This window comes from Aotus nancymaae, unplaced genomic scaffold, assembly GCF_030222135.1.
Source record: "Aotus nancymaae isolate 86718 unplaced genomic scaffold, 86718_ANA_hifiasm-v0.15.2.pri h1tg000010l, whole genome shotgun sequence".
NCBI classification, from domain to species: domain Eukaryota; kingdom Metazoa; phylum Chordata; class Mammalia; order Primates; family Aotidae; genus Aotus; species Aotus nancymaae.
In genome coordinates this window covers 41521505-41543226 of record NW_026988421.1, presented here as the reverse complement: position 1 = coordinate 41543226, position 21722 = coordinate 41521505, and the positions used below count along the sequence as shown (strand labels likewise).

General features: G+C 37.4%; 1 protein-coding gene and 1 pseudogene across 3 annotated transcripts in view; both read right to left on the bottom strand.

Moving 5' to 3' along the window:
- Window positions 1–21722, bottom strand: part of ANKRD22 (ankyrin repeat domain 22) — a 221210-nt gene that overhangs the window by 150273 nt on the left and 49215 nt on the right. The window lies entirely within an intron of this gene.
- Window positions 4369–18864, bottom strand: LOC105718873 (RCC1 and BTB domain-containing protein 2-like; annotated as a pseudogene).

The window sequence follows — 21722 nt, the reverse complement described above, 5'->3', positions numbered from 1 at the left end:
CCAAGTTTTGGCTTTATCTTTTTGACTTTTCATTGCTTAGTGACATGTCTTGAAAATAAAAACGCTTTTGAATTAATTTGAATTAATTGCAAGTCCCACCCAAAGCTAAGTTTTCTGTGCCAACACCTTCTGTCATCTGTACACTGCCTGAAGGGAAAATATGTTACTCAAATCAGAGTTCCCATTGACTTGACTACATAATCCTTCACTCATATTTTAATTTGACATTTAGAGATTGCAAAACAGTGGTGTGGTTCTCATTACATATTAGAGTTCTCGTGTGATTTAAGAAGTGCTTTGGAGTAGGGTGAAAACAGATTGCTGGTATTTATACCTTGATAGACTATGAAGCCCTTCCTTCGGCCATTGTTAAGATGTAACATGTCTTTAGCTCTGTCAAAACCTCCATCAGCATTATCATCTCTCCCACAGAGCCAAACCAAATGAAAATAATAATCATGGTAATAACAATAGTATACAATCATAAAAATTTACGTGAAGTATTAACAAAAATAAAAGCACTGACAAGTTTTTTAGTGTATAGATATAAAAAGGTAAATTCTATAAAAACAGTAAGCTTTCCATGGAGTGCACCTTCAAGAAAGTTTCATAGTTCTCCTCCATTCCAGGCCCAACAAGATTGTCCATAAATTCCATCTATGGAGAAATTCTGGAGTCAAATCCTTCTTTTTGTACTTTCTACCCATATTTGCCATTTTACTTTGTGTGTGAATTTCTTTCCTTAACAAAGCAATCAACTTAGCTAAGAAAGATTGTTTATTTGGGATACAATGTGCCCTTAATAAGCTTAATCAAAATTAGCACTTTTATAGTATTTGATAGCACAAAAGGGTGACTATAGTCAATAATTGTACATTTAAAAATAAGAGTATAATTGGATGGTTTATAACACAAAGGATAAAAGTTTGAGGTGATGAATATCCTATTTACCTTGGTGTGATTATACATTGTATGCCTGTATCAAAGTATCTCATATACCCCACACATATATATATATATATATGCCTACTGTGTACTCCCACAAAAATTAAAAATTAAAAACAAGATAAGCACTTCAAAAATACCTTCCATATCCTGCCACTCTACTCCTACCTCAAAGGAAAGGTCCCTGGAAACTCTAGGTAATGAAAACCTGGTCCTAGACTCTACGAAAGCATGACATCATCAGTGTGTGGTTCAAAGAGTTCTGAACATTCAAAACAAAAGCAAATAAATCAGTATGAAGATGAAGCCAAGGGAAGATTACTGACCCACATACTCCACAGGACTTGTCTCAGGTGTACATGGAACCTGAGAATGTTTAATGTTGTAATGAGATACTTATTCATATTACAAAGTAACACATGCGTATTTTCATAATTATGAAAATGCAAAACTCTTAAGTATAGTGTAATACTCAGTAGCTTCAAGTGGCTTTTTTGGCATTGACATAATACATATATATTTTCCATAGTTATTTACATTTATCTAATTTTAACTGTCTCTTCCACTTTTTTAACATACCTCTTAGCCATTTGGTATGTTTCAAGTAATTTTTTCAGGAAGAGATATGTGTTGAATATTGTTTGCACCCTTGAGTGTCTGAGGATTTTTTTTGTTGTCTTAACACAAAAGGTTAAAACATCTTTCTACCACAAAATTCTGTAGATATTTTTCTATTTTCTTCTAGAGTTTAGCATTACAACAGAATTGTGTAAAGCCACCTTAGTTTTTATATATTTGTAGGTAACCTATTGTGGTTTTTTAAGAAAATAATTAACTTTCTGCTTATATATTTGCTTTATATTGTTATGGTTTTGTTTTCATCTCTATAATGAAAAGAACTTAGCAAGCATATGTTTTCAAAGGTATCCCCCTTGATTTTAATTTTACAGTGAACTCTTTTAGTCTGCATTTATATATTTCTTTAACTCAAGTTTTCTTCTAGCATGCCTTGAATATTGATGCGTCTATTCCTTTGTTTTAGTTCTTTGTTTTAATCTCATCAAAGAATCTGTTACCTATATGTTTCTTCAATGTCTATCATCTTCTCTGTCATTGTTTTTATCTCTTTGTCTTTTTCTCTGACCTGTGCACTCGGTAATCAAGTTTCTCTCAGAATCACTAATGTACTTCTATGCAATTCTATCCTTACAGCCTCCAATGTTTTTAACTAATAATTTTTAATTTTCAGTTTTTCTTTATCTTGTCCAAATTTCTTTATCCATCAAACTATTGCATTTTTATTATGAACAATGCAGACCTGCAAAACCATATACAATTCATTACATTGAACACCTATATTTACTACCAGGGTTTGGAAATTAAATATTGCAAATGAAGTTTGTCTTACTGCATTAATTTTGGTACTTTTTCCACGATATTGTTTGTTTCACCTAAATTTATGTATCTTTCTACCTAAGTATATTAATATATATATTAAATTATACATATCCATACATATATTTCTGGATATGTGTGTACACAAAATATTACATCTGAAAGCCACCTTTTTAAACATTTTTCTTATTTCATACCGTATTCTTTTTATTTCAGTATATTCTTGTTTCTTATATTTTATTCTGAGTTTTACAAAAACAAATCTTAGCATTAGCTGTTCTAAAAGATGAAAGTACTCCTGCAAGAAGATGCAATATTTTTATCAGCTGTGATTCACATGTGATCAGGCTTTAGTGGTAACCACATCCTTCCTGAGTGGCCTTTGGAGATCATCCACCATCTCACCATAGACTGGTAGCCATATTTCTCAGCTTACTCCACATGTTTTCTTCCCTTTCCAGAATGGGAAAAGCCTGTGATTGGGAGTCAGGTATCTTAATTTCTAAAAGCAAGAATCTATATCTGTTTAGTTTATTTGATTTTTGGAGGTTTATCTTGTTTTACCTTGAGTGAGTCACATTTTCTGGGCCTCATTGTCTTCCACCATAAAACAAAAGAATTTCATTAGATGATTTTTTGTTGTTGTTGTTGTCTACAAATAAGCACCTTATTATCAAATAGTTCAGCATCAGAACAAGATTCCTAATTCTAAAGGTGTTTTATTTATATAATATTACATTGTGAGATACATATTAGAAGAATCTGACACTATGTTTCATTCCAGTTTCTCTTTTGCAATTGGGTAACTTGCTTTGATCTAAAAAGTATAAATTCTCATTCCTATAATCCCAGCACTTTGGGAGGCCAAAGCAGGCAGATCACTTGAGGTCAGGAGTTTAAGATCAGCCTAGCCAACATGATGAAACCCCACCTCTACTAAAAATACAAAAAATTAACCAGGCATGGTGGTGCATGCCTATAATCACAGCTACTCAAGAGGCTGAGGAAGGAGAATCCCTTGAACCTGGGAGGCGGAGGTTGTAGTGAGCTGAGATTGCACCACTAAACTCCAGCCTGGGCAACAAGGTGAGACTCCATCTCTAAGCAAATAAATAGTAAAAATTTATTTCATGCTTATCAATGCTGTCCATGAAATATAAGTATTAGTTCCTTTTCAGATAGTGCTTTATAATTATACTAGTGGCAGATTTAAAGACCTATTTTATAGTGACATGGAAGTCAACTACAAGCAAAACATAATCATCTTCACTTACAGAGGCAAATCCCTCTTAACACTGAGAAAAGGACCTTATGTCATTATATCAGGCAGATCAGGGATTTCATTAAAAAATAATACTTTATACTCAATAATACTGTATGAGAAATTAATGACTCAGAGTAAACAGAAAATCAAAATTAGCCCTTGGATCTTGGACAATTTAATAGCCAAGGCCTTTTGGTGAATTGTAATTAATGCTCTAAATTAGCTAATATTTCTCAGAATGATGTACCAGAAGAATAAGAACTTCAATAATTACAGAGTAGTTTAGATTTACTTTGTGCAAGTTATTCCTTCATCCAGTACTCCAAAACTAAAGCTATTATCTGGGCATACTAAAGATTTATAATAAATTGTGTGTCTACTCTATGCAAGGCACCATGCTGGGTACTGAAAATGTGGTAGTAACAGCACTCCTTATCAGGCTGTCTATGTGTTATCAGCCTGCTGAATAACAGAACATTTGGGCCAGAATAGCATATACTGAGACCAGGGTACAAAGGATACCTGGCTTAAGTGACGCAAAAGAGGAAATGGGGTAAATAAGATTTTTTTTTTACCTTGACCTTACTCACATCTGATCAGAGTATTCAATGCATTCTACATAAACTCTGGATTTAGGCAGATGAAAATTACCATCATCCTTCTTTTGACAGATGCAAGCGCTCAGTCAAATGTAACTCTTCATACGTTCTATTAATTCAAGAGAACTTATTTATCTCTGGCTTTTGCAGGGGAAACAGAAAGGTTCAGAAACTCCTTCTCTGAAGATGGCATCCATTTTTAAAGGCTTCAACTCTGCTTTCTTTGCTGATAAAGTTCTTCAGGATATCATGGTCCATTTATGCAAAGCCTGACATTTGTTACTATAGTCAGATGATTTATGCAAAACCTGAAGCAGAATTCTTCCAAATCACAGGCATCATACTTCACAGCAGCCGAGAGCAGAGTGACTGCACTCTGCTTGCAGATGCTTTGCTTGATAGTTTGTTGGCAGAACTTTTTTCAAATGATTTTCTTTATAAAATGTAGCCAAGTCGAGAAATCCTACTACCTCCTCAGGACTGATGCTGTCTGTGTACAGGTATTCCAGGAATGCCCAGTAAACAGAATATGAAAATTTTTACATTATTTACATTTTTACAATATAATCCTCATTGCCTTCCAACAGTGAATGAAAATGCTTACATACACCAAATTTTGAGAAGGACTTTATGTGCATAAATGTATTTTCCATCTACCACAAATCTCAAGACTGCAGTGTCCAGGTTGTCAGATTCCTTCTTTAGTGATTCAGCCACTGTGAGATGGGGTTCCACAGAGAGGAGGCACCATGTGATAACAGGAGCAGCAAAGCAGGCAAATGCATCATGACTGCAGAAGTGGGTGAGGTGAGGGAGGATTGCCAACTGGCCCTGGCACTGGCCCCACATGCATGCCCACCCTGGGTCTTGGCAGCAGACATGTGGGAAGAGTGACAGACTGCAATCTCTATAATCCTGTCCTTTTCCACAATGATGAAGGTGGGATAGGAATGGTTGCTTTTACTGCCAGTGCCCAACTGCCCATAATTGGCACCCCAAGGATATGCTTGGCCTTCATCTGTTAATACTAACATGTGTCTGTAGCCATAGGTAGCCTTCTCGGTGTCCACTGCCACCATGGAGCACACCTGTCCGTGTGTTGTGTTCACAGCCTTTTTATTCTGTAAGTAGCCAGTGATTCTTTGAGCCACTGGCTGATTAACTGTTGATTCAGATCTTACATGCCTAGAGTTATTATAACCCAAGGTAAATACCTCTCCATCAGATATTAGCACCAAAGAATGGTGAGACTCATAGGCAACTTAAATGACTTGTTTGACAAATTAGTGGAGAAGCCATGATTAGTTGTCCCAGTGCCCGGCTGGCTACAGGCCTTATGACCCCCAAGTAAAGACCTCTCCTTTTGTTGCAAGGACAATGTGTATACCACTCCCACAGCTGAGGCTGGCTATCTTTTCACCACTTAAAGAATCCAGTCTCTGGGGTTTGATGGTGCTCTGGATGTTACCTAACCCCAAACAGTCACAGTAGTTTGTGCCAGGCACAAAAATCTCATCACTTACTGTAGGATATAAAACTTCATGATCAGCACGCCAAAGACACAAGCCTGATGAATTAACTGCAGTTCTTCCTCAGAAAAAAGGTTAAAAAAATTAAAAGGCCACCTTCCCACGTCTGACTTATTCAAAGATGACAGAGTAGCCTGTATTGACTTTCAGGGATTTCCTACCATTATAACCTTTTGTATGTAATAAAGTGATTTTATTGCTGATTCTGTGAATCCATTCATTTATTTTATGACCTTGCCACTTTCTTCCTAGAGAAGATAAAGTTCTTCCATATGGACTCAGTCTTGGGCAGTTCCTTGGTCAACTGTTCTCTGGAATTGGAAAGTTCCAAATCACTGTGAAGAGCAGACTTCTCAAGTCTCAGCTCCACTGAAGAATGTATGGTCTGCTAAGCTGATTATTACAAATTTCTGGAGCCTAGTATTCAGTCATCTTTAATTCTGTCCTTTTTAGTTCCTTGTAAAGTTGTCTTCTAGAACAAAGTTAATGTGACTCAGTGCAGCCTGAGCCATGTCCACTCTGCCTCCTGGGTCACTGTTACTGCCTGGATTTTTTTTAACTCTAAATGTTAATGAGTCTAACTATATACTGATCTGTCTGATACAGTAACCACTAGCCATATATGGCTATATTAATTTAAATTTTAATTAATTCAAACCAAATAAATTTAGTCCTCAGTCTTAGTCACATTTTATATGCTTGATACTTCATGTAACTAGTGGTTATGGCACACATATGAAATATTTCCATCACTGCTGTCTGTTGGACAGCTCTGGATAAAGCTCTAGGAAGAAGCTGCTGAGTGAGATGGGATAATCTATAGCTGAAGCAGGACATATTGACACAGAGCTTGATTAGTTCAATTAGTTGCAGACTTGGAGAAGCACCTAAGGCAAAAGCCTCTGAAATCAGTTTATTGTAGGGGAAGCTTATCAACATTGCAACCAGACAGCACTTAAAGAAAATGTCTGCTACTTATAAGCTATCTGATCTCAGGCAAGAAACTTAGTCTCTCTGAGACTCAGTTTGCACTTTTGAAAAATGGAAATAAGAAAACATCCTTATCACTTTAGCATTAATAGTATAGTAGCACCTAAAGTGTTGGTGATGATGAGGCCCCCACCATAAATGCTTCTTGAGAAATTCTTGGCAAAGTTTCTGAAGAAAAACTATCTGCACCATGAAGAGTTTCCTGATCTTCCCTATTCTCACTCTATTCCATCCTCTGCTTCCAACTGAAAGGATCACCTCTCTGTCTGAACACCATAGCACATTATTGTTCCTTTTTCTATGGATCCATCCCTTTTCTGTCTTTAACTGCTCTGACTTGTAGTCCTCTACCAGAGAGGGGCCACATGAATGCAGGGACTTGCCTTAACTCTCAGCAAACCTTGCAAGGAGATTTGCAATAGCCAATGACCAATACACAATGCCCCAGAGATTTTCCATTGTCAATTTTTATCATTCATGAATAAAAAGGATAGTACCTCTCCCTGTCTTACTGGTTCACCCTCTACCCCTGAAGAGAATCAACTGTCAAAAAAAGCAGAAAGAAAATAGTATCACATTCCTCAAGAGAGGCCTCATGAAGAGCTAAGGGAGGGAGCATCGTCATCCCCAAACATGACTCTTCCCTAATCTTAAGTAGAGCAGTGTTCTCCTATGGCAATATTTCCCAAACTTTCATCATTCACATTCCTCATTCACAATGTTTGCAAAATCTGCATGCTACCAATAATATTGTTTATTTAAAAGTTTCAAAATTGATTCACTAGTTCACTTAAAAGGAATTTTATGCAACTACACTATAAATAAGAAAAAAAATAAAGTATCATATGCCAAAACTTGAAGGTAACCATAACATAACGAAAAGGAGATGACTGATAATAAAGTAGATAGATGCCATGACTAGCCAGTGCACCTGAGTCTAATATCTACCTTCTTTTTGTTAAATGCATGCTGTTTGTTTGAAAGGGAGATCAGCAAGTGCTAGAAACAATGACATAACCAAAACTAGACTTCCTCCTTGATGTGCTCAGAAGACTGAAGGAAACTTGATAGGGAGACTGTAATAGGATGAATAATGGCCCCCAAATATGTCCACATTCTAATCTCAGGAACCTGTAAATGTTACCTCATATGGCAAAAGAAACTTTGCATATGTGATTAAATTGGGATTTTGAAGTGAGGAGCTCATCCTGGGTCTTCTGGGTTGGCCAGTGTAATCACAAGGGTCCTTACAGAAGAGAGGCAAGTAGGTCAAAGTCAGAAAAAGGAGCTGTTACAATAGACCTGAGGTTGGAGTGGTATGCTGGGGCCAAGGAATGCAGGCAGTCTCTAGTAGCGGGAAAACACAAGGAAATGGGTTTTTTTTCTGGTCTCCAGAGGAATATAGCCCTACCAACACCCTGATCTTAGAATTACAACTTCTAGAATGTAAGAGAATAAATTTATGTGCTGTTTAAGCCACTGAGTTTGTAGAAATTTGTTACAGCAGCAAGAAGAAATGAATACAGAGACTGATTGGCATACCATGTTATTCAAGGTCATGTAATATCATGTATCAGCTAAAACTGATACATGTGATGTAGTCCCAGTGATGTACACCTACACATGGGGACACTGCCTAATGAAAGCTAATAGGCAGACAGTTATAGAACAATTTAGGTCTGAGGCAGTGAAGCTGGTTGCTAAGGTGATGGCTGATTATAGGGAAAGCTCTGCATGGCTAATGTCCTGTTTCCTCCACTACTTTAGCTTTCGTTTATAGTATAGCATCTGATCTGAGGAAAAGCCATTCCAGAATCAGCCCTCCTTCAACAAATGGACTCTGCATTTAGGTAGGTCATACCTATGGCTCTTTCCACTCCTAAATTGAACTATTGTTCTGTTAGATTAAAATAGATTTGGCAATACTTTCTTAAATTAAAAAAACTTACTGTACTTTGTCTAATTAAAAAATAAAATCTGCTTATTATAGCCATTTTAGAAAATAGAAACTAACAAAAAAAATAAGTTAATTTCCTTTTCATCTAGAGAAACCTGCTTGGTTAATATTTTGATAGATTTATCTCTGGTCCCATTTCTGTTCATGTCCATTTATAATTTGAAATCTATTCAATAAATATTATTTAGCAGCCTTCATTTTCCCTGTTAAAACATATTATGAACACTTTTGCACTACCTATAATATACCTTTATATTTTTGTAATGACTGAATAATATTTTGTTGTAGACATGAATTATAATTTCTGTAATCAGTTCACTCACATGGATATTTATGCTTCTTCTTATTTTTCACTACTTCCTTATAAATATTTTGACTCACTACAGATGGCTCCTAAAAATAAATTTCTGAGTTAGGAGTATTTAAATTTTTTACACAAATTGCCAAATTTCCCATCAGGGAGTTACAACAATTTATCTATGAAAAAGAATAATTTTAAAGGGAATTTATTACAAATTTTGGTAAATATAAAAGGAAATAAGTGGTAAGCTTTTGGCGGGGGGAAGAGAGAAAACCTTTTATTTTGTATTCTTGTGTTAAGCCAGAGAATCTGCTTGCCTTCCTCCTGACCTAACAATCTACTGGAGAAAGAGGGAAGAAAGAGATGCATGGAAATGGAGTAACTTCTTAAAGTAGGAAAAAAATAATTGAGAACATTTTCTCCTAGAACATCTAGATGAATTCAAAAACACTGCTATGGCCAGGTGCGGTGGCTCCACCTGTAATTGCAGCACTGTGGAAGGCCAAGGCAAGCAGATTGCTTGAGCCCAGGAATTTGAGACCAGCCTCCTGGGTTCGAGAAGCAACATGGCAAAACCTTGTCTACAAAAAAACACAAAAATTAGCCAGGCATGGTGTCATGCACCTGCAGTCCTAGCTACTTGGGAGGCTGAAGAGGAAGGATCACATGAATGTGGGAGATCGATGCTGTAGTGAGCCGTGATCACACACTGCATTCCAGCCTGTGCAACAGAGTAAGACCCTGTCTCAAAAAAAAATACAGTAAAATAAAAATAAAATCACTACGAGTATCAGTGTTTTTCGGTGTCGGAAAGGTGTAGTGGATGGGGACGAATCTCATTATGGCAAAATGTAGAAAGTCTTTTAGCTCTGCCTATTTCAAAATTCTCTTGGTACATAGCCAACTAAGGATAGATGTGATGATTTAATCAACGCAGAGAATCAATCTGTGTAGCCTTAAAGTACATTTATGCTTTGGCTGTCTACACAGATTTCTAGATGGAGAACATCCAGATCATTCACTTGCTAAGTACTGACATGGAAAAGCCCACAGCAGCTGAGCACTGGGCCAGCTTGAGCTAAACCCAGCCCCATAAACTGTACTTACTGCAGAACGTGATCTGTTGAGATTGCCTGTTCCAGGATTTTTATATATTAATATTTTTAAGTAAAAATGAGATAGAAGATTTCTAAGTAATCGGTTTTACTTTTATTTTTTTTCTATCTCAACCCTACAAAATGACATTCATCCTAATAATAACAACAATAAATAGCGACAACATCTTAAGTAGCTTCTGTACGCCAGACACTGTGCTGTGCATCTCACACGTATATTTTACTTAGGCTTTACAATAGTGCTGTGAGGACCATGCTGTTATTATTAGCCATTTATGAGTGAGCAATCTGAAAATCAGAAATGCGTCCAAGGGCCCATAGCTAGTAAGAGGCAGAGCTGGAATTTGAACCCAGGTCTGTTGAATTCTACTCTTCTCTACTGTATCTTCTAAGTGAGACTCTCTACTAGGTGACCCTGTGGCTTCAGGCTTCAGCTGGGATTCCCAGGCCCCAAACCAAACCTGCACATCTTTTGCCTACCCCTCTAGTGGCCCTGGGAAAAAAGTTTTAAAGAAACCCAATGATAGCTGGAGTCTTGGAGTCTTTTCTGATACCCAATTGTTCCGTCTTTCCTTAGGTGTATTACAGATCTGAAGGGGTGGGAGAGGGGGAAACAATTTTCTTGTATATCTTTAAGGGCACTGTTTTTTAAATTGTCTACAAAGTTTCTGGACTTGTGTGTTTTTATTTTTTTGGTATATATTAATGTGATTAATAATAGGCTCCATTTCCTCTGGTGGAAAAATATGCCAGACACCACAGACAATTAAATAAACATTCTAGGTCAGGAGCTTTTGGGGAAAAGCTTCTGGGAATGGTATATGTCAACATTAGTGACAGGTCAATGTAGGCAACATACCGATATGTTCTGGAAATGGAGCTGAGAATCCCAAGGCCTTAATCCAAAAGTCAGAATGCATAAGGAGAGGCAATCTCTGAATACAGAGACACTTACCATTTATTTCTTTTAAAGGGCAAGAGTGAATATTGCTGGGATGTCTCCTGAATGCTCCGAGGTACTTGAAAGGGCCTCTTCTTAGCCTACTTGCTCTCTCTCCTCTCTCTTTTCATTTTCTTCTGCCCCTTATTTGCCTTGGCCTCAGTCATGCTGAAGCTGATATTAAACATTTGGACAAGTTATTTCCCTTTTCTTGGCCTGAATTTACTCATCTGATCTGCCAGGGCTTTTTCAGCCTCAACACCATATAGTCCTGTAATGTGATCACGTTAAAAATCAGAGCAGGACAACAGCAGAGTTGCACAACATTGCCCTTCTGCCCCACACCAGCCATGGAAATTGCAGTGCCTGCCTGCCTCTTCAGTGTCTGGGTAATTCTCCCACCATATAGTTCCCCTCTTCTTAAGGGTTTGTGCTGCTTCCTAGCTGATCTTAAACCCTAAATTTGGAAGTCGCACAAGCCTGACTTCCCTCTAAGTACTTCAGGACTAAAATAATCCCCAGCCATTTCTCTGCTTCCTACATCAAAATTTCCAAAATCACAAAGGCTGAAAATATAAGTAGATATTTTCTAATTTTTTAAAAGGACCTAGATATAATGTCAGAGGAGAGAAGGATTACAGAAACCGACTTACCCAGTGACATTTTCAGAAGCAAAAAATCTTTTCAAAAAATACTGCGGAAGCTCCAACACACGTAAAATAAATGAGTCACAGTAGTATACATTTATCATATACAATTCAAATTTATGACCTTCACATATTACGAAGTACAGTGATAAGGATGAAGCTACTTTAGTAATCCCCAAAATTAGAAATGGGATTACAAATAACAGAACTTCGGTTATATCCACCTAGACTTATACCGTAGTGCTCTGTTTTATTTGACTATACGATATGATAGAATCTGCACAGATGATAATTGAAGTCATAGCTGTTTTTAAACAAAAGTTTTTAAAAACTTCAATTATCTTGTATAAGATAGCAGAGAAAGTTTTACTTGAAAGTTCTGACAGTGAATATGTGGCCACTGACGTTTTGCAATTTGATAATATAATATACACTTTGGGATTAAAAGTGAAACAAAATGCATCTATGTGTGGCATTAGGTGATTCACAGCATTTTCCAATTGGAATTCTGCAGACCAAATTCATGTGATCTTATTCTCTAGTCTTTGCTATATTTGTTTGTTAAATGAAAGCTGGTTTTATGATGCCTAATTAATATCTAAACCCACTTTGAGATTAAAGAAAACTGAACCAACATAAACTATCATTAACTGTCATAGAAATGAGTAACTGGCATGGGTGTGTCTTCAATCTCTGTAGTTTCTCCTTACACCATTTAAAAAACTCAAAGAGGTCATGGTTAGTATGAGTCATCATTTTACTACATTTTTGATGTGGTGAATATAGGAAAATCTTTAACACTAAAAAAAACAGTCTTCTTTCACTTTATTTTTATTTTTTGTTCCTTCACTATCCTACTGCAGACATGAATCTTTCAGTTTGTGAGACCAAATTCTTCTCTGGGGAAAGGAGCCAAACTGGGAGAATTTGCAGTATGGGGATTAGAGCATCTCTTTCTGCAGGTAGCATGCCTGTGAGTGTGGCAAAGCACTGGCTCCCACACTCAGCTCACCCTCAAAATCATTTGATTCATCTGATAAAAATACAAAGTCCTGGGTCCCAAACTTAGAGTCTCCTTCAGTGGGTCTGGAGTGGGACCTGAAATTATTACCATTAATTTGGTGTTTCTGATGATTCGCTGACTTTTTTTTTTTTTTTAAATATGAAAGGTAAAGTCATGGTTGAAATTTTGTTTCCACTTGGCATGATTAAAACAAGTGCTTTGAAAAGAACACACAATTATGATATGCAGTTGTTGTCCAGAGGATTCAGGATTCAACATCTGTTCTAGAGTTGGTCATGAAGAACAGGGAGCATTTCATAGAAATGAAGTAACATTGCTCCTGAGACAATGAGAAAAGTTCACATCTTTTTCTCACCTGGAAAATGGACATCTACTAATTCATAATGGCAAGCTTACATGAAAACAACTTTTGGAAGACTTATAAACAGACATCAAAAGTTAATAATTTAAAATACCTTAAAATGTTTGTATACCTTTATTAATATTTTTTAAGACCAATATTCATATACTGTGATGACTCTAAGATTTCTCAACCTCAGCACGATTGACATTTTAGGCCTGATAATTTCTCGTGGGGGCCTGTCCTGTGCATTTTAGGATGTGTAGCAACATCCCCGGCCTCTACCACTAGATGCCAGCAGCACTCACCTAATTACAAACAAAAATTTCTCCAGACATTGCCAGATATTCCCTGGCAGGGCAGATCTGCTCCCAGTTGTAAAGCATCGCTCTAGAAAAATCACATAATCACTCTGGAGCTTCAGATTTCTATAATGTAAGATCAGGGAGTAAAGCAGTATTCATAGCAGTAGAATCAGAAAAGACTAATACGGGTAAAATTAAATAAACGGTTAGAAAAAGAATAATTCAGATTAATGCCAACCCATACTGAAAAATAAATCTCAAATCATCTAGAATTCCAAATGAAAAAATAAGTTAAAATATTGAGAAAATATAAGGAATATATTTAATAGCCTCAGGGTAAAGAAGATCTGCCTAAGAAAAACAGAAAACCTGGAAGCTAAAATTGAAAACCTCAAAAGACTTAACTCTATAACATTTTACCACTTCTCTATGATGAAATAGTAACTAAAGAAAGGCAAAACATGCAAAATTTTAAAAAGGGAAAAAGAAAAAAATATTTGTAACATTTATAACAAACTGAAGATCAATATTCATAATAAAGAAAAAGCCTAAGCAAATCATTAAAAGAATTTAAAAAGAAACAGAAAACAGGTTAACAATTTGAAAAAGCAATTCATAACAAAAAATTAAATAGCCAAGATACATTAAAAAATTTGAGTCTCGTTATAACTCAGAAAAATACAAACCAAAACTACAATGAGATATATTGTTCCTATCATATTGGCAAACTTAAAAAATTTGTGAAAATTAAAAATAATTTATGAAAGAAAGGATGGAGGAGCAGCCATATTCATGCCCTATTTTGTTACATTGGTTCAATCTTTTAGGGGCAATTTTGCAGTAGCTGTCAAAATGTAGACTTGCAGATGACTTTTCACCTAATGTTCTACCTCTATACATCTAGTCTATTAAAAACAGGTTCATATGAGGATTAATTGCTACAGTATTTTTTTTTTTTTTGAGACAGAGTCTCGTTCTGTTGCCCAGGTTGGAGTGCAGTGGCATGATCTCTGCTCAACCTCCGCCTCCTGGGTTCAAGCGATTCCCCTGCTTCAGACTCCTGAGTAGCTGGGATTATAGGCACATGACACCACGCCCAGCTAATTTTTTGTATTTTTAGTAGAGACAAGGTTTCACCATGTTGGTCAGGCTGGTCTTGAACTCCTGACCTCATGATCTACCCGCCTCGGCCTCCCAAAGTGCTGGGATTACAGGTGTGAGCCACCATACCCGGCCAGTATTGCTTTTAACAGCTAAACATTGCAAGCCAACTAAGGGCTATGATTGACACATCATCATCTAGTGATACGTTCATATAAAGTAGCATTATGCAGTAAATAAAATAAGCCATATTTAAAATATTGAAAAGGACTTTTGTATGACAATGTTTCAGAACTATATATAAATATGTAAATATATACATATATTTTAACAATCTATTTACATAATGTTAAATGTTTATCTCTGCATATAAAATTATGTGTATATTTATACACACACAAATCTCTTGAAGCATACACATCAAGTGATTCATAGAAATTAATTTCAGGGAGAAAAGTATCATGTACATCTTATTGTATGTATTTTGTAGTGTTTGAAGTTTTACCACAAATATGTATTCTATAATTTTTAATTAAATTATATAATGTTAAAATAAATGCAGATATTGAATTAAATGATTTCTAAAATCTGTGACTCCAGCCCTGACACACTGTGATTTAATTAATTCTGGTTTAGAAATAACATGGAAAAATTTAGGCTGGGCACAGTGGCTCATGCCTATAATCCTAACACTTTGGGAGGCTGAGGCAGTGGATTGCTTGAGCTCAGGACTTTGGGTCCAGCCTGGACAACATGGTAAAATCCTGTCTTTACAGAAAATACAAAAACTGGCTGGGCATGGTGGCGTGTGCCTGTGGTCCCAGATACTTGGGTGGCTGAGGCGGGAGGATTGCTTGAGCCCAGGAGGTTGAGGGGCTGCAGTGAGCCATGATGGTGCCACTGTATTCCATATCGGATGACACAATGAAACTCTGCCTCAAAAAAAAAAAGAAAGAAAAAAAAGAAAAGAAAATTTAAGCTACCAAAACTGTGTTCATACTACAAGTTCCTTTAAGAAAGAAAAGGCATTATAATTCTTAAAGCACCTGATAAATGTTTGTTCCATATGATGTAGATTTTTGCACTGATCCTGACAGCACCTTATTTTAGTGCTATATTAACTGAGGCTCAGAGAGGTTAAGTGGTCTGACCAAGATCACTGGCTCAGAGAGGGAAAGAGCCAGAATTCACACTTGAATCAGTTTGTGAGGAATATTATTGCTGCTCTGTACAGCAGATGTTTTGTAGTTTCATGAGTTGATGGAGAAACTGGTTTATCTTATAAACCTCAGGGCAGACAGCAAGAGGCCATGGTGGAGTAGCAACTGTCCAGTAGCATAACCATCATGATCTGCATGAAGTAAAATTGCTGAGATGTGGTGGATGCTTATTCTGCACCAGGCCCTGCATTCAAACCACACTTAACCCTCACAGCAGCCTTAAGAGGGAGGTACCGTACTGTTCCCATCTTGCAAATGAGGATGCAGGCTCAGCAAAGGTAGGAAAGTTGCCCAAAGTCACATATATAGCAAGCAGTGGAGCTAATGGTCCTACTCATCTTCCCATGTTAATTTCTGCATACATAGACTAGTGTAGAAATTATTTGCTACTAGCTAGACTTTGAAAAAAAAACCTTAAAACTGTAAGATGGTAGGTGTTTAAGCATTTCTCAGGCTAATGCTCAGAGTCAGAGATAAGCTTGTTTACTTTGATATGGAATGGTTTGCAATATTTCAACACTGGAGTTTAGTATATGAAGAACAATCACATGTAGATTGATGTAGTTAAGATACCTATTAAAGTCTAAGTGCACATGCAGGCATGTCTGACAAACTGGGAGGGCAAGTAAACCAAATACTCTAAAGACCGTTTGCCTGAAGATCTCAGGGTATCTCATGAGATAACTCATGTTAAGAGAAGGAGTAGGATATAAGCTTGACTCCAAACAACAGTTTTGCTCATTATTATAGACTGGTTCTAACAAAAGCATTGACTCTAACTTTCAGATTGGTTCCATGGCACAGCCCACACGAGACTAAAAGGTGTGATTTTTAAAACCTGAAAGAATAGTTTTAATAAAACTCAGTGACTCAGTTCAACACTGGGGTAGAACAGCACTATCCTGAAAGCCCTCTCACCTGTAACTCAAAGAGAAAACAGAAATTCTCCCTAACTTTGCCAAAGGGCTTCATAGAGCTTTGACATTTCAGATGTTCTAGTAATTCCTCTGTGATAGGAAAGCCAGACACATAGTGCATTCCCAGCATGTCTATCTGGAGACAGTAGACTCCTGAGGAAAAGTGGAAATGAGCACGAATGTCCCCCAGGAGATGGGGACTGCCCCATTGATCCAGAGGAAGCAGCGTACGCCCAGCAGAGCAGCAGCAACATCCACAGGCCTGGGCTTGTTGTGAATAATGTGAGACACGAGATGGGGACCCCTGGGGACATTTTGGAGCTTCTCCAAATCTTAAGTGAGGATTCAGGAGTCAGAATGTACTTTTTTTTTTCTCTTTTTTTTTTTTAGATGGAGTCTCACTCTGTCACCCAGGCTGGAGTACAGTGGCACAATCTCAGCTCACTGCAACCTCCGCCTCCTGGGTTCAAGTGATTCTCCTGTCTCAGCCTCCTGAGTAGCTGGGACTACAGGCACATGCCACCATGCCCAGCTAATTTTTGTATTTTTAGTAGAGACAGGGTATCACCATATTGGTCAGGCTGGTCTTGAACGCCTGACCTCAGGTGATCACCCTCCTTGGTCTCCCAAGGTACTGGGATTATAGCATGAGTCACTGCTCCCAGCCTAGAAAGTACTGTTAATGTGACCCAATTTATGCCTTCAGTTCATGAGATGTAGATTCCAGACAATAAGGAAGAATTCTTGTATTAGGAACTCAATGTCTGCAAGAGCACAAAGTTGCAGAAAGTGAGCAATATCTAACAGAGGGTAATTTGTGAGATTGTTAGGTAGAGGTGAAGTATAAAGCCTCACTCTGGAAACTAAAACTTTGTCATTTGAATAAGGGAAATGGAAATGAATGAATAATAACAACTCCTTTGTAAATAGAACATTCTCAGATGCAGACTCACTCAGACACCCAACCGAGTTCATGTTTCAAATGGAAGACAAGGCGGTAGTGTGACCAAGCAGAGGGTAGTATAGACACCTTCTGGTGAGAAGGCGTCTCGTGGTTGGCAGCCTTCAAGTATTGCCCAACGAGATAATAGGCAGCAAATGAACTTTTAAAATGACACCCAAAGACAATCAGGTTATCTTAACATAGGAGCCAGACCAGCAATGGAATTATTTACAGGAGAGGCTATTCCTAGCACAGTAGCCAAAATGCTTTATGTCCCTATTCCAATGTAGCTTATTTCTAGTTTCTCAAATTACCCAGAAAAACAAATTACCAATTTCTTTTAACCCAAGAGGTTGCTTTGTGAGTGTGGAAGTAAAGCAAGGGAGGTGACAGCCTGGTGGACACTGTGTCAGCCCGTGGAGAAGCCTGAGGACTCACCCCTGCTAAGCAGAAATCTCCCCTGGGGAAGGCATTGCTTGGGATTCCCAGAGGCAGCCCTGCAACATCCTCATTCTAATTCCCACCCGGTTTCTGCTATGACTAAAGTGTCTTTATCTATCACAAATGGCCTCACAAAATCATCAAAAGTGATTTTCATGTGCTTTAGTTAAAAATGTATATGTGTATACATTCCCTAGCCTACGTTTTGAAGATATGTTAGAAAACTAAACTGATAATATCAGAGTTATAGACCTTACACTGGTTGAGAGTCACCAATCTAAGTCCCAAATAGCAAAATTCAATAACCATGAATGGAGTTTAAAGATGAGGGGTCCTTGAGATACATGTAGGCAATAACTCGGATTAGCAGTGTCTTTCACCCTCTGCTTCTTTGGCTGAGTCCGTGAAGCCTGTATTAGTCCTAATTAGTTTAGGAATACATTCCTAAATCTTCAGGCCTGTGATGGGAGGGGCTGCTGCAAAGGTCTCTAACATGCCCTGGAGACATTTTCCCCATTGTCTTGGTGATTAACATTTGGCTCCTCATTACTTATGCAAATTTCTGCAGCTGGTTAGAATTTTTCCTCAGAACATGGGATTTTCTTTTCTATCACATTGTCAGGATGTAAATTTTCTGAACTTTTATGCTGTTTCCCTTTTAAAATGGCATGTCTTTAACAGCACCCAACTCACCTCTTCAATGTTTTGCTGCTTAGAAATTTCTTCTGCCAGATACCCTAAAACATCTCTCTCAAGTTCAAAGTTCCATAAACCTGGGGCAGGGGCAAAATTCAGCCAGTCTCTTTGATAAAATATAGCAAGAGTCACTCTTACTCCAGTTTCCAACAACTTCCTCATCTCCATCTGAGACCACCTCAACCTGGGTTTCATTGTCCGTATCACTATTAGCCTTTTGGTCAAAGCCATTCAATAAGTCTCCACAAAGTTCCAAACTTTCCCCACATTTTCCTGTCTTCAGAGCCCTCCAAACTGTCCCAACCTCTGTCTGTTACCCAGTTCCAAAGCTGCTTCAATATTTTCAGATATCTTTTCAGCAGTGCCCCACTCTACTGGTGCCAGTTTACTGTATTAATCCATTTTCACACTGCTGATAAAGATATACCCAAGAATGGGCAATTTACAAAAGAAAGAGGTTTATTGGACTTACAGTTCCACGTGACTGGGGAGCCCTCACAATCACGATGGAAGGTGAAAAGGATGTCTCACATGGCAGCAGACAAGAGAAGGGAGCTTGTGCCAGGAAACTCCCATTTTTAAAACCATCAGATCTCATGAGACTTACTCAGTATCACAAGAACAGCTTGGGAAAGACCTGTTCCCATGATTCAATTACCTCCCACCAGGTTCCTCCAACGACACGTGGAAATTGTGGGAGTTACAATTTAAGATGAGATTTGGGTGAGGGCACAGCCAAACCACATCAAAGCCCAAGGGCTCTATAGAAGAAATGCAAGAGGACCTTGCATCCCTTGAAAAGTTATGAAATTTTGCATAGAAAAGCAAATGTATATATTTCTGAGGAGACAGTCTTGTTTTTGTCAGCTTCTCAAAAACGTCATGTAACTTAAAAGTGTTTAGAAACAATTGTTGGAATTTTGATCTTTATGTATTCTAAAGCCAAATAAATGTGGGGAAAAATATATTTCAGCGCATAAATACTACCACGGATATTCACAAACTGTGGGCATAAATTGGGTCACATTAATAGTACATTGTGACTCTTGAATCCTCACTTGAACCAGGATTGTAGAAGCTCTACAATTTTTTTTTTTTACTATTTCATTAATTTTTGAGAGGAATTATTTCTCATGTCCAAATAGAGCTAACCCTTGATAGTTTGACCTCATATCTAAAAGAGGAAGGCAAATATTAATTTTTTTACACCGCATGGTTCGAATAAAATGTAAAAGGGGCTTACTTAGCCAATTTGAGGTGAACTTTACTGGATACTTTGCATAAAGGGTGGAAGTTTCTGAGGCTCATCTTGACATGTATTCTTTTCTCCTACCTCTTTCCTTCAGGTTAGGGAACATTTTTGTTTTTACAGTTTCAAGGTTTTTTTTTTTTTTTAATATACCATTTTATTTCTTTGGTTTTTTAGCTGTTTGGTTTTTATAGTTTTTACACATGGCATATGAATGTGCAGGGCCACAGACTGATTTTTATTCACTTTTTAATTAGAAAGCTTTTTCTTAATGTTTATTCTAGTTGACCTGTTGTTTTTCTGTATTTTGATATTTAATTAATTTATAGATAGTGTATATTAAGGGAGATCCATTTTTTTTTCATGTAAAGAAGTCCAGATACTTCAGACCTACTTCTTTATGTACTCAGATGACAAAAACCCATTTCCAAAGGTCACAGAGTTCCTAGATAGAAGCCTTTAAAAAGAAATCTCTCAAGATCAGCACCTTGAAGCGGGAGGCCCCGTGGCACACACAGACTCCCATCTCTTTTATAATGTTTCTGATACTCTCCACAGGCTGGGGATTGCTAAGGTGGCAAAGGTGTTGTAAAATTTGCTCAAAATGTCGCTTTTTGAGCTGACTTGGGATATGGTTTTGCCTGCTTCCAAAATGACAGTTATGACCTTGTAAAGTTACCCAGGAATTTGAGAGCCAAACTTAATTCTATTTTCCCTGTAATATACTTAGTACCCAAGGAGGCCAGCCACAGCTACAGAAAGCTAAAAGAAAAAGAAAATGAAAATGAAGAAAAGAAAGAAAGAAGGGAGGGAGGGAGGGACGGAGGGAGGGAGGGGGTTTGGGGTAGGGGGTTGAACCAATCAGTTTATTGCCATAAACACTCTTCTAAAAAAGTCTCTACAGTATTCACAAGCATATTAATCTCATGTGGGAGTTGATTTTACCTTAACATATTGCAGCAAAGTTGAGTAGATGGTACCTGCCAAACTCATAATGACATCATTGGGAATTATTCTGAATTTTAAATCCAGAAGATAACTTTTTAAAGAGACAGTTCACAGAGATTGATATAATTGCTTCCTGATAGTAGGTTAGGCTTCATCTTTGTTGGAGCAGAGGACATCAAAGTTTACATGTTTTTCCATGTAGTCATAATGCTGAACAGCAAATTAAAATATCTGAATCTCAGTTCTGACCTTGCCACAATCTAGCAAGGCAATGTTTGGCAAGTCATTTAATGTGTCTTCACATTTCTGAAAATGAAAGCTGAATGAGATATTTTTTTCTGGCTATATAACATTTACAAATCCTAAAATGTGAGTGATGGGAGCCCACATTCTTTTCTGAAATCTCATCTTGCCTACCTTGAGGGAGAACTCATGGGGCGCTGAAGACACAGGGCTCTGCAGTGTTGGACAAGTGTTCTCTTTGCTCTTCTAATTAGGTCAAATGGCTCCTTTAGCAGGCATCAAATTAACTGTGCTAGTGACATTCACACTGGTCCAGATAAGGATGCAGGCTTACCTCTTCACACCCATGCAACCAGCCCAGAGTGGAGGAGGCTGAGTCATGTGGGCAGATGTGTTCTCACAGACTCATCTTTCCAGTTTCAGCATCTGACTCCTTCACCCAGCACATTCCAAAAGTCTGAATATTGATGTGGCTGCTGTTAGCTCAGCCTTGAAGAATTGATATAATAAATAAATATTTCACTTTAATATATTTTTTAACTTCTAACACATGCTTTTCTTAAAATGACAAATAAATTAACTCTCCTGGCCTGCTCAGTTATTAGTATGCTAA